This window comes from Triticum dicoccoides, chromosome 1A, assembly GCF_002162155.2.
Source record: "Triticum dicoccoides isolate Atlit2015 ecotype Zavitan chromosome 1A, WEW_v2.0, whole genome shotgun sequence".
NCBI classification, from domain to species: Eukaryota; Viridiplantae; Streptophyta; class Magnoliopsida; order Poales; family Poaceae; genus Triticum; species Triticum dicoccoides.
Genome location: NC_041380.1, coordinates 181,453,914 through 181,468,336, shown reverse-complemented (window position 1 = coordinate 181,468,336; position 14,423 = coordinate 181,453,914).

Below are 14,423 nucleotides of genomic sequence, written 5' to 3'. Positions count from 1 at the left end.
GCAATTTGAAGCATATGTGTGTAACGTTGATCTTGAAGGCTTCGTGGCAGATAAGTGCCCTCAGTACTACTACCTAACTGATTCCTTTGTGAGCTGATTTAAATTTACATCATCACGCAATTCTGAAACCGTCCTGTTTGATCTTTATGATAAATCTTATACCATGGACTTAGAAGATTTTAATACTTCTTGTAAACTCCCACAGTGGGGTAATATTAGTGAACCTCGCAAATCTGAATATAAAGATTTTCTTGCTAGTATAATTGTGGGGGAATCCAGGGAGATCACGCAAGCTACCATAGAGAGCATTCATTTTCCTACCATACTGATGTAGGGTAGAGACCCTAATCGCCCGATCTTTCACGAAAGGAGCGGATCCCGGAGAAATCACAAAGAACACGAGGAAGAACGGAACGGAAACACAAGAGGAAATCACTAAACCGACACGAATAAGTCACACATGGGCTAGATCCTCGAGTACATAGATCGATACACGAATCCACGGACAACTAGGGACGATACACGGTAATCGGTTCTTCTCCGTGAGGAGGTCTTGATGGGGCCTCCCAAGACGGGGGGTCTTGATGATCTTCTCCAAAAGGAGGTCTTGAATCCGATTGGGGGATCTTCTCCGGGGGAGGCTCGAATCTCCAAGGAGAAGGTAACCAAGTGGATGAGTAAAGCTCTCTCACAAATCTGAGCTAAACATTTGCTAACCCTAATTCGGAGCTAGGGGACGAGTACTTATAGTTCAAAGGGGTAAGTTGCGGTTACACAGGTCGTTGACCCCTTTCACTGCGCACAGGCAGGCCGGTAGTACCGGTCAAGGGGGCGGTTGTTCCGCTGGGAGCTCATGCATGGCGGAAGTACCGGACCTGGAGGGCAGTAGTTCCGCTGGGAGGTCATGCACTGGCTTGCGGAGATGGACGTCGAAGGGGCCAGCGGTTGTACTAGTTGTCGGGGCGATAGTATCGGTCTTTTGGTAGTTACCTGTACATCCGGTGTAGTGTCGGCCTTGCACCGCTCGATCACAGAAGGTAGACCGGTTGTTGGGCGGTAGTCGGGCGGTTGTTCCGCCCAGGCGGTGGTCGGGCGGTTATTCCGGTCCTTCAGGGCTGGGCAAAATGTCTCCATGTTCTTGATGTCCATCTTGCACCGTTCCATCTCCTTGGTTTCTTAGATGGTACCTAAGCACACAAAGCAACTCCGATTGAGGGAGTAGCCATGTCTCAAGTGGGTCAAAGGGAAGTTCAACAAGGAGAGAGTTAACCTCGTTCTCGATGGCTCTCGCACGGGCTCTTGTCATGGGTCCAAGTGGTGTCGTGGGAGATGCAGGTAGGTCCATGGGGATGGCCTTGGGATGCTCCGCATCATCTCCCCTCCCTTGGGGAAGATCCGTCCTCGGATAAAATTCTTTATCACCATGGAAGGGAGAGAGATCTTTGCCGTTGAACATGTCGCTCACGTTGTACTTGTCGCGCGGGAGGTCGATCTTGTAAGCATTGTCGTTGTAGCATGCAAGCACCTTGAAGTGTCCATCCGCTCGTGGTCGAAGCTTGGATTTGTGTTCTTGTGGAAAGCGGTCCTTGCGAAGGTGTAGCCACACGAGATCACCAATGTTGAAGACCATAGGTTGCTTGTTGAAGTTGAGCTTGGTCGTAAGGCGTTGAACTTGGCGTTCGATGGTGTTTCTTGTATCTTCATGCACCTTCTTGAGATGTGCCACACGCGATAGAGGAAGAATGTCCAATGGTGACAATGGGTTGAATCCATAAATGACCTCGAAAGGAGACTTGCCGGTTGTTGAGTGTCTTGCTCGGTTGTAGGCGAACTCGGCGATAGGTAGGCACTCCACCCACTCCTTGATGTTCTTCTTGATGAGTACTCAAAGTAGAGCGGAGAGTGTGTTGTTTGTCACCTCCGTTTGGCCGTCGGTTTGAGGATGGTACACCGTGGAGAAGAGTAGCTTGATTCCGAGCTTGGCGCATAGGGTCTTCCAAAAGTAACTAAGGAACTTGACGTCGCGGTCCGAGACAATTGTGTTTGGCACACCATGGAGACGCAATATTTCCCTACAAAAGAGATTAGCAACATGTGAAGCATCGTTTATCTTGTGACAAGCAATAAAATGTGCCACTTTGGAGAAACGGTCCACAACGACAAATATGGAGTCTTTTCCCTTTCGAGTTCTAGGCAAACCAAGTACAAAGTCCATGCTAATGTCTTCCCAAGGTTGGTATGGAATTGGTAAGGGCATATAGAGACCATGAGATTGAGCTTTGGACTTAGCTTTGTGACATGTAGAACACCAGTTGGTGAAACGATTGACGTCCCGAAACATCTTTGGCCAAAAGTAGCTCTTCGAGAGCGTGGCGAACGTCTTGTCGCGTCCGAAGTGTCCCATTAAGCCTCCTCCATGCGATTCTTGCAAAAGCAACAAGCAAAGAGACGACTCGGGGATGCAGAGTTTGTTAGCTCTCATAAGATAGCCGTCCTTGATGTAATAGCGTTGCCAAGATGTATTCGACAAACACTTGGCATAAGGAGTAGCAAAAGTTGCATCATGCTCATACAAGTCTTTGATATGCTCGAAGCTCATGACATCTAACTCAAGTTGCGTGACAAGCATACATATGCGGGAAAGAGCATTGGCTACTATGTTTTCTTTACCCTTGATGTACTTGATGACATAGGGAAAAGACTCAATGAATTCACTCCATTTAGCATGACGCTTGTTCAACTTAGTTTGACCCTTAAGATACTTGAGAGTCTCATGATCGGTATGAATGATAAACTCATGGGGACGAAGGTAGTGTTCCCATTCATGTAAAACGCGGACTAAAGCATATAGCTCTTTGTCATAGATAGGATAATTGAGTTGCGCTCTGGAAAGTTTCTCACTAAAGTAAGCTATGGGGTGCTTCTCTTGCATTAACACACCTCCTATGCCATTACCACTAGCATCGCAATGAATTTCAAAAGGCTTGTCGAAGTTTGGTAAAGCAAGCACGGGAGCATGAGTAAGCAAATTCTTAATCTCATTGAATGTGGTATCTTGGGATGGTCCCCAAACAAAAGGCGCATTCTTCTTGCTCAAAGCATGCAAAGGCGAAGCAATGGTGCTAAAATCCTTCACAAAGCAACGATAGAAACCTGCAAGGCCAAGGAAACTATGCACTTGAAGCAAGTTGGTAGGTTGCGGCCAAGTCTTAATACCATTGATCTTGGACTCATCTACATGAACACCCATAGAAGAGACAACAAAACCCAAGAAAACGAGCTTATCAACACCAAAAAGGCATTTCTCCATATTAGCATAGAGACGCTCTTTCCTAAGAGTTTGCAAAACGGTCCGGACATGGGTGACATGCTCTTTGATAGATTTGCTAAACACAAGAATTTCATCAAAGTAAACCTGATGCGGAGCATCCTATGGATATCACCATGTCAAGAGTTCATTCGGCAAGTGACACGTGCGACATCTACTTCACATATATTGAGGTGAATCCTCTCCTTTACACGTGCTCAATTGACCCCTTCGAGGATGGTATACTACTTGACCCTCCATCGTGCATGCATAGGTATTGTCGGAACTTCATGGATGACGAGGAGGAGTGCAAGTGCCAAGGATCACCTACACCATCCGCGAGGGAAGCATGGAAGAGAAGGAAAAAGAAGCCTGGACAAGCTTTTGGAAAGCCCGGAACTTCCGGCCGCTACCCGGAACTTCCGGCCACTGGAACCTCCGGCCATCCCCGAGCTTTCGGCCCTGCTGCACCGAACCCGTCCGAGAGTGTGCCAACTCTATGGATAGCCCGGACCTTGCCCGGACCTTCGCCCGGAACCTCCGGCGCCCGGACCTTCCGGCCGTCCCCGGAACTTCCGGCCCTGCCTGCGCGCAGACACTCGGGCCGAAGCCCATGTACCCTTTCGCCCCTCAATTACCCCTTCGTGGACCTAGACTATATATACTCGTCCACCTCCTCCTTTCTAGGGTAGCGTTGTGATAGCTCATTTGAGAGATAGAGCTTCGCTCATCCATATCGGATCTACTCCTTGAGAGAGACCGCGGCCCCTCTTCGGAGAAGATCCACCTTGGATTCAAGACCCCTTTATGGGAAGATCCCCTTGTGGATTCAAGACCTCCTCACGGAGAAGAACCGGTTACCCTATGTATCATCCTTTGTTGGATTTGGATCATGTATCTCTTTGTGTTTCGAGGATCTATCTCATGTGTGACTATTTCTTGTTGGTTTAGTGATTCTCTCGTGTTTCCCCTCGTGATTTCCCTCGTTTTCCCCCTCGTATTCCTTGTGTTCTTCGCGGGATCCGCTCCTTTCGTGAAAGATCGGGCCACTAGGGTTCTACCCTACATCATCTTGCTATCATGAGCCACGTTGATCACGATTTTGGAGCCTCCCCTCTTCGTTTTCTAGCCTAATTTTGTTGTGCCCTTCCCCAATTTCGAAATCCCCACCAAAAAATAGCCCTAAATTGTTTTTGTGATATGTTGGTTTTGATGATGTTTTGTTGATTTTGATCCATGGATTCGTTGTGTCTCAAGTGGATCTAGCATTCCCCATATTTCCCCCAATTTCTATCCACAAAATCTTCCCAAATTTGACCCTGGAAATCGAGTTTTTCCACCCCCATTCTCAGATCTGGAATTTAGGGTTCGTCCCGGAAGAAATTCCACGACCCCTGGAACTTCCAGAGTCCCCCGGAACTTCCGTCCCCCGGAACTTCCGTCCTTACCTCGGAACTTCCGGGCTAAATAGAGAGTTTACCCAAAATCCCCGGGATTCCCCTAGACTTATTCCGCGACCCCCGGAACTTCCGGCCACCCCCCGGAACTTCCGGCCCTAGGCCCGAACTTCCGGCCTAACCCGAAACATTGCACAGAATTTCAGCATCAGCCTTTTTCACCGTTTTCATCACAACTTTTTCGCTCCGAACTCCGATTTGAGTGTTCTTTGGCTCGTTTTGAAGCTATCGACATGGCCGAGGACCTCACCTTGGTTTCACCACCTTTTGACAATATCAAAATTTTGGAACTTTGGTATCTTTGCCTAGGGCTTCCACCACATCATCCGCTACACCACCAGTGACTTCCGCAACCTAACCAATTTTGTTCCCCGTCGCATATGTCGTTGCTTGAGGAGTGATTTGAGTCTCCTAAGGTGTCTAGGCTACTTAGGGACGGTTGCTTCTTCATCAACCACCACCACCTCTACCGCATAGGCTTTACCACGATACACTTCCGCCACCCCAACTTAACCCAATTTTGGTTGTGTTGTGAGTTGTGTCTCCTAAGGTGTTTTGGCTACTTAGGGACCGTGCTTCCAACTCCGACACCGTGTATAGTACACCACCTTACCCTCCATTTCCGCATTGTGTACTCCACAACCCATCATTGCATTGCCACAATCCCTTTGAGCTTCCGCAACACTACCACCTCATCCCGCTACCACCATTTTGACATTTGAGATTGTGAGTTCGCGGTTTTTCCGTTTCTTAAGGTGTTTCGGCTACTTAGGGACGAGTCTCCATCATCTTGTTATCTCCATCAAGATCACCGCCACTTATCATCACCACGGACGGTAACCCCCATATCATCTTGGTATCGTGGTATCCCTCCATTGTATATTCCCTTGCAATTGCATTGATAACCCCTAGCCCATTTTGCATCACTTGCCTATCGAGACTAGCCATTTGAGTATTGCCGGCAACGTTACTCGTGCACATTAGTGATCATCGAGCGACACCTCCCATTGCATACATACCATAGGTATCATCTTGTTATCATATCATCTCGTGTGCCTCAAGTTTGTTCCTGCATATACACAATAGCTATCTTGGTTTGTGCATTGTGCAAAAGTGGCCATACAAAAAAAGAGAATAAAGCTTTTAGGCAAATAAAAAGAGTGAACAAAGAGCTTGTAAGAAAGTGCCATAGCATCATACCAAAGTGTCATATAAGATCATCTTGGATCATAACACCGGGAACCATATATACATAGCATACTTGGGATAGAGTTGTTGCATTTTTGTCTCCTATAGGTTGTGCACAAGTGTCGTATCCGCCTATTGAGCAATCGTGCTAGCGTCTCTCTAGAGTTGTGCAACAAGAGCATTTTCCGTGGATTCCACATTTTGAGCTCATTCCTTGGTTGCACGACCCCATTTATCTATCCGTGTGTGTGTTTCCGTGTGCCACATATTGCTATTGGTCTACTAGTTTCACTTGCAAATTTGTGAATCTCTTTCAACATTATTGACTCTTGCTAACATTTTGCATAAAAAAATTTGTGCCACTCTCCTCACCGAGCTCCACCATAAGCCTTATTTGTGTAGGTGTGAGAAACTGACAAGAATTGGTACCAATTGTGCTATTTCCTTGTCCACATTGGAGTGATCATTGATCCACTTTCAACTTCGGTAAAGGCACATTTGGTATTCGTTCTTCTCTTTCTCCACTCATATTGGCTCGAAGCTTGTGATGGATAGGCAAGTCAACAACAAGCTTTCCGCACAAAAGGAGAAGCAAGATGCAAGGATGGAGGAGATTCGGACCTTGTTGATCAACCGTTCTTCCCCTTCATCAACCTCAAGGCGGCGACGTTCAAGTCACAAGTCTTCGGAGCACAAAAATGATGCAAGCGCAAGTCGTCCTCGTCCACATTTCCATGGCGACTACCATCACGTTTGTGATCCACCTTGTCAGGAAGGGCAAGGCACCTCCAAGCAACATGTGCACGACGATGACGAACGACATCTACATCGAGCTCAAGCACGACAATGACAACATCATCATGAAGATGCTCGAGATGCGCCTACCTACAAGTCGCAACAAGCCCTACTTCACGCCAAGTCCAAACTTCAAGACCACAACAGAAGACCGCGAGACAAGCACCACCAAGACGGAGCTACGGCTACACCAACCACTTTGGCATCTTCGCCAAGCGACTTCAAGGCATCTTCGCCTTCGGATATATGGCATCTTCGCCAACAAGCACCTCAAGACTACGCTCAAGAGAAGCTCCCCAAGCTCAAGTCTGCGACTTCCACGAGCTACTACGACCTCGACATCGACCACACGATTCCTTTCTATGGGACTCAAGAACCCAAGGAGTATCTCGAGTGGGAGCGTTTGATGGACTACTACCTCAAGCTACATCAAGTCCCTCCTGAAGATCAAGTGAAGTGCGCCACAAGGAACTTCCACGACTACGCGTCCACATGGTGGCTTCACACACCTTCGGAGAGCTACGACATGAGTTGGCCCAAGACGAAGAGAGCTTTGCGGCGAGAGTTTGTGCCTCCAACCTACACGAAACAACTTCAACGCCAATTGGAGAACACCATCCAAGGATCCAAGTCCATCGACGAGTACTTCAAGGTGATGAAGATTTCCTTGCGACGAGCTGGCATGGACGACCCCATTTCAATGAAGTTCCACTTCATGATGGGATTGCACAACGACATCTCCACGACAATCTTCCTCGAGAACTACAAGTCCCTCGACGACAACTACATTGGTGCTCTCAAGGTGGAACAAGAACTCATGAAGGCCAAGGCTTCTCGACCCCAAGCACACTTCTCGAAGACCAAACTCCAAGAAGGTGAGCATGAGGATAGTATCACCAAGATGTCGAAGCCCGACGAGCTCCAAGATGATGCTCCCAAGTTCGACTTCACCGCCATTCCTCTTTGTGGCATTGACCATGCCGAGTCTACTTCGACTCTATTTCAAGATGGTGTGGCGACGACTACGAATAAGGACACCATCAAGGACCAAACTTTGGAGGCGAGCGACATGGTGACGAGCAAGGATGATGCTTCCATCTTAGGATGTGAGAGTGATGATGTGCCATCTTCGGCCTTCATCCACGGCGACGACAACGAGACGGTTGAGCATGGGATTTTCCCTTCGACCACGGCGACATGTGATGATTTGAGTGACTTTAGCCACCATATTGAGAGTGAGAGTGACTTCACCACTAGCCCCATATGTGATGTGTTGCCACAATTCCCATGTGAGGAGAGCCACAACCCCCACTACTTGAATGAGATGAGTGACTCCACCATATGTGACATTGAGTGCACCTTCCATGAGGGAGTGAGTGAACCACCACATAGAGAGAGTGAGCTAGTTGATAGGTCATGTGAGGCCACTTTCAACACTAACAACTTGAACTCTACCTCTATTGTGTCTTCTCATTTGGTGCTAGGTCCCATCTATGATGACGCACCGATCCGCGATGACTTCGTCCTCCCTTTGGACAAGACGATGGCCATGGTGGAATATGATGCACCCCCACATGGTTACATCAAGATGCAGATGACCACCATTTGGTCTTTCCCACCTCACCTACACCACATGAGTGGAATGAAAAGGGTAACATAGGTGAAGATGATGCTCTAGTCCCACTAGTGGACATTCATGACATTGATTGCTTGCATGATGTTGATCCCCCTATTGACATGCTTCATGCTAGTATGATTTCCCCATGCGATGATTTACCCATTTATGATGAGTATGATAATTGCCATGTGGAGTCTATTAGTTGTGATGCCATGTTACATAGGATTTCTTGTGCTAATTCTCTCGGTCACATCATGTTTGCCAATCCGCTTGACTTGTCATATGCTATGCATGAGATCAATCATATGTCATATTTGCAATCTCTTCATAGTGACTATGCATATGCGATTCAAATTAACCCAATTTGCACTTATGGCATAGATGACAAGCCCATGGTTATTGGTATTTGTTTCTCTTGTGATGATATTGATATGCTCCCTTTGCATCATTTATCTCATATGCCATGCCATGACCACCTAGCTTCGGATATGCATTGTTTTGGATGTTCTCCATTTTCTCCATATGATGTTTCCAACATTGCTCGTGAGGAGACCCCCATAGTTTCCTCATACATTTTAGGAGATTTTGATCACTCCCATCCATTGCATGATACTCATACTTATGTGCACAATATGCTTCCCATGAATAAACATGCTATTGCTGTGCCATATACTTGTATGCTCAATTTGCATCCCCATCATGTTATACACAATAACTATTGTTTCATGATGGATATCATGTTCTTATACCATGCATCAAATTTCTTTGACGGATGCTTATCTTGTACTAACTCACACATGCACATACACATCATGATGGATGATGTGTACATCTACCACACGCACAATTTCTTTGGTTTGTGTCTATTTTGTGTAGGTACCCATGAATTCTTGTCAACCTCGCAATCCCACGAGTTGACAAAACGAGCTCTAGAGAGCAATGATGACTTGGGATCCCATGGATCGCATTTCCCGCTGCTCTCTTCACACAAAGTCTTCACACATTTCTTCTACATGACCCTCACTTGGCTATGGGTTATTGTCCACTACATATTCTATGCCCATCTTGCCATGTTCACTTTGCATGTTATGCTCATTACTATGCTTTTGCCATGCATTCATGCCCCATGCTTTGCATTACACATGATGATTGATTCTCATACTTGTATGTGTATTTGCAAGCTTGGTGGAGATATTGCATGCTATTGATATGTTTGCTTTGTACCCCATGCCTATGATGATACTTTCATCTTGCTTTGTGTTCGTGCTTGCGATATGTCATTTGCATTGCCTATACCTATTATTTGCTCTCATGACATGATTGCCATGATTTACTCTAGTATGTTGCATCTTCGCACTACTAGCTTGCATGACTTGATTACTATGCTTGACTTGATTGCCTCACACATGATGAACAATTGCTCTTTCTATTGTGTTGAGTGCCAAACTATATTCACTACACCCCATGCACATTATGCTTGGATTGTCTTGCACTTGACCCATGTGTTTAGACACTTCATTTTACTTGGTGTTGTGAATGATTCATATGCCTACCATCGACCTTACATTGAGCAATTTGTGAATGCTTGCTATGAACTTGAGGTAGATGCTTTTTCTCTTGTCACACATATTTGCATCACTACCTCACATTCACATGCTTGTTTCCATGATGTCCTTCTTTGTGCTCAATTTATGTGCTTACATGCCATGTCACAATCCTTTGTCACACCATATGCTATGCTTGATGACAACACTTGTTGGGTGAATCACCTCTTGAATGCTTGGTTTTGCACTAACGCTAACCGCATTTGTTTTTCCAAGTGTTTGTTCTCCTTGCTCGTTTTGAAGGAATCACGAGACAGTGGGACATTGGAGAGTGCCCATTTCAAGCTTCAAGATGGCGAGAACCTGGTGATCGACCACTACTACATGGCGACGCCATCTCTTTCCCATGGTGATTTTGGTTTCGATCCGAGGTCGGATCTTTCCCAAGGGGGAGGGGATGATGCGGAGCATCCTATGGACATCACCATGTCAAGAGTTCATTCGGCAAGTGACACGTGTGACATCTACTTCACATATATTAAGGTGAATCCTCTCCTTTACACGTGGTCACTTGACCCCTTCGAGGATGGTATACTACTTGACCCTCCATCGTGCATGCATAGGTATTGTCGGCGCGTCACGGATGACGAGGAGGAGTGCAAGCGCCAAGGATCACCTACACCATCCGCGAGGGAAGCGTGCAAGAGAAGGAAGAAGAAGCCTGGACAAGCTTATGGAAAGCCCGAAACTTCCGGCCGCTGCCCGGAACCTCCGGCCATCCCGGAGCTTCCGGCCCTACTGCACCGACGCCGTCTGAGAGTGTGCCAACTCTCTGGATAGCCCGGACCTTGCCCGGACCTTCGCCCAGAACCTCCGGCGCCAGGACCTTCCGGCTGTCCACGGAACTTCCGGCCCTGCCTGCGCGCAGACACTCGGGCCGAAGCCCATGTACCCTTTCGACCCTCACTTACCCCTTCGTGTACCTAGACTATATATACTCCTCCACCTCCTCCTTTCTAGGGTAGCGTTGTGATAGCTCATTTGAGAGATAGAGCTTCGCTCATCCATATCGGATCTACTCCTTCAGAGAGACCGCGGCCCCTCTTCGAAGAAGATCCACCTTGGATTCAAGACCCCTTTACGGGAAGATCCCCTTATGGATTCAAGACCTCTTCACGGAGAAGAACCGGTTACCCTATGTATCGTCCTTTGTTGGATTTGGATCGTGTATCTCTTTGTGTTTTGAGGATCTATCACATGTGTGACTATTTCTTGTTGGTTGAGTGATTCTCTCGTGTTTCCCCTCGTGATTTCCCTCGTTTTCCCCCTCGTGTTCCTCGTGTTCTTCGCGGGATCCGCTCCTTTCGTGAAAGATCGGGCCACTAGGGTTCTACCCTACATCAAAACCACAACAAATATACCAATGTAAGGGCGAAAGACATGATTCATAAGGCTAATAGAAGTGCCTGGTGCTTCCGAGAGACCCATAGGCATGACTAACCACTCATACAAACCAAACTTGGTTTTGAAGGCGGTTTTCCATTCATCGCCCTCTTGTATGCGGATTTGATAGTAACCACTCTTAAGATCAATTTTGGAAAATATAGTGGCACCCCTAAGCTCATCTCGCATATCATCTAGGCGTGGAATGGGATATCTATAACGAACGGTGATTGCATTGATAGGTCTACAATCGGAGCACAAGGGAAAACTACCGTCACGTTTTGGCACAAGAATGACCGGTATGGCACAAGGACTCAAACTTTCACGCACATGACCATGGTCTATGAGATGCTTTACTTGCCTTTAAATTTCTTTGGTTTCTTCGGGGTTGACGCGGTAGGGAGCTTTGTTCGGAAGCGGTGCTCCGGGGACGAGGTCGATGCGGTGCTCAATGCCTCGTAGAGGAGGTAGACCCGGAGGTAGCTCATCGGGAAAAACATCTTGAAATTCCTGCAAAAGAGAAGACAACACTAGAGGAAGAGTGTGAGAAGTGTTAGTTTGTGGTGCATTGTCCTTGCACACAAGGACGTAGTGTAGGACACTAGATGGGTTCTCACACACTTCTCTCATCTCACGTTTGGTGGCAAAGAGAACTAGGTTCTTGTTTTCGCTCATCGTGGAGGCACTCAATTTGGGCTTGTGGCGCTCACTTTCTTTTTTTGGCTCACTCTCTCACCATTCTCTCCATGATGGGTGGCTTGCTTATCGGTGATCACTTGGCTTGGAGACATAGGGCGTAACACAAACTCCTTTCCTTGCATCTTGAAGCTATAGTAGTTTGTACGCCCATTGTGGACGACTCCTCTATCGAATTGCCATGGCCGTCCAAGGAGAAGATGACAAATAGTCATTGGGATGACATCGCACTCCAAGGTGTCTTCGTAGGCGCCGATTTTGAAGGATACTTGCACTCGGTGCTCGACTTGGATAGTGCCGGAGTCGCTAAGCCATTGCACTTTGTATGGATGTGGATGCTTTGTCTTGGGCAATTGGAGCTTGGAGCAAAGTTCTTCACTTGCGAGATTGTGACAACTCCCTCCATCGATGATGACCTTGACGGATCGTCCATTGATGCTGGCCTTGGTGTGGAATATGTGGCATCGTTGGTCTTCTTCTTGTTGATGTTGGAGAGTCAAGACTTTAGAGACAAACAAGTGCGGGACTTGAATCTTTATCGCAAAAGACTTGTTCTTCTTCATTGTTCACTTGGCGGTGCATGGCGACTTGCTCAAGGGCTTCCATTTCTCCTTCGCTCATGGAATCATAAGTGCCATCATCGTAGAACATCATGGTGCGCTTGTTGGTGCACTCATAGGACTTGTGGCCGCGACCGCCGCAAGTGAAACACTTGAGGGAACTCGTCTTGACGGTCTCATCGGTAGGGGTTGATGATGATGAAGCTCTCGGCTTGAAGTTGCTCGTATTAGGATTGCTTGTAATTGGCGAAGCTTTCTTGGAAGTCGACTTTTCAATGGTGGAAGTAGAGGGTCTTGTAGTCGGTGTTGGAGTCGTTGAAGCTTGGTTATTGGTGAAACCGTAAGACTTGGATGAGAACTTGGCATACTTCAAATCATCTAGAACTTGGCGTTCCGCTTTGGTAGCTGTGTGCACGAGCTCGATTAGATTTGAGTATGGTTGGAAGTCGGCGATCTTCTTGATAGGATGATTGAGGCCATTCAAGACATTGTTTGCTCATCATCTTCCGTCACATTGGCTCTTATCATTGCAATCTCCATCTCCTTGTAGTATTCTTCAGCAGTCTTTGTTCCTTGCTTGAGTTGTTGGAGTTTCTTGAAGAGGTCGCGGTTGTAGTAGGTAGGCACGAAGCGTGCTCTCATGACATCCTTCATTTGTGCCCAAGTAGTGATGGGTGGTTCACCTCTTGCCTCGCGGCGCTCTATGATTTGTTTCCACCAAATGAGGACATAGTCTTGGAACTCAAGGGATGCCATCACGATCTTATTCTCTTCTTCATAATTGTGCAAACGGAAGATCTTGTCAACTTTCAATGCCCATGAAAGGTATTCTTTGGGATCGTTGCTTCCGTTGAACTTGGGTATGGTGAACTTGAGCTTGCCGTAGCGTTGCTCTTCATTGTGTTGGGGTCGGGGATGATGACGCCCATGTTGTAGATGATTGTTCAACTCGTGGTGCTCTTGACGCGGAGGGTTGTCAACCTCGTGTTGCTCTTGTCTTGGAGGATCCCCATTGTCGTCATGCTCTTGATGAACTTGATGGTCTTGGCGAGCTTGTGGAGGAGCGCGTCGAGCTCGAGGGGGAACTAGACGATGCACGCGAGCTTGAAATCATCGTTCGTGAATTTCTTCGCGAAGTGCTTCCTCTTGTTCGCGAGCTTGTCGGCCTCGGTCGGCAACGGCTCGACTTGCATGGCGTAGAGATTGTTGCGCCTCAAGTGCTTGAGCATCACGGAGTTGTTGTTCTTGACATCGAGCCTCGGAATCTTGTGCATTTTGGTGTAGACGCGCGCGTTCTTCCTCTTCATGTTGGCGTTGTTGTTGCCGTTCTCGAGCTAGCGTAAAGGCTTCTTCGGCTTGACAGCGTCGATGTTCTTGCAAGTCGATGTCTCGAAGTGGATTGAGGTTTGCTTGACGCTCGTTGCGCGCGGCTTGACGAAGAGTGTTCGATGTCGGTGTACTTGAGTAGGAGAGGGTGAAGTCGGAATGGTGACTTGAACGACTCCTTGAAGTGGAAGAAGAGCGGTTGAGCAACAAAGCATGAATCTCGTCCATCCTTGCGTCATTCTCTTGCTTGTGATCGTCGAGCTTGTGGTCGAAGTAGTCCCTTGTACGTTGCTCGGATAGTCGCAAGTCGGCAGCAAGGTTGTCGATGCGTTCACTCATAGCTTGTTGCTCTTGATGCAAAGCACGTTGTGCACCAAAGAGGTTACTCTTGGTGACGAAGGAGTTCATGTCGTCATCTTGCTCCATGAAGAGCGGGTTGGTAGAAGTACTTGGCCTATCCATCATTACAAGACAAGTGTGAGTGGAAGA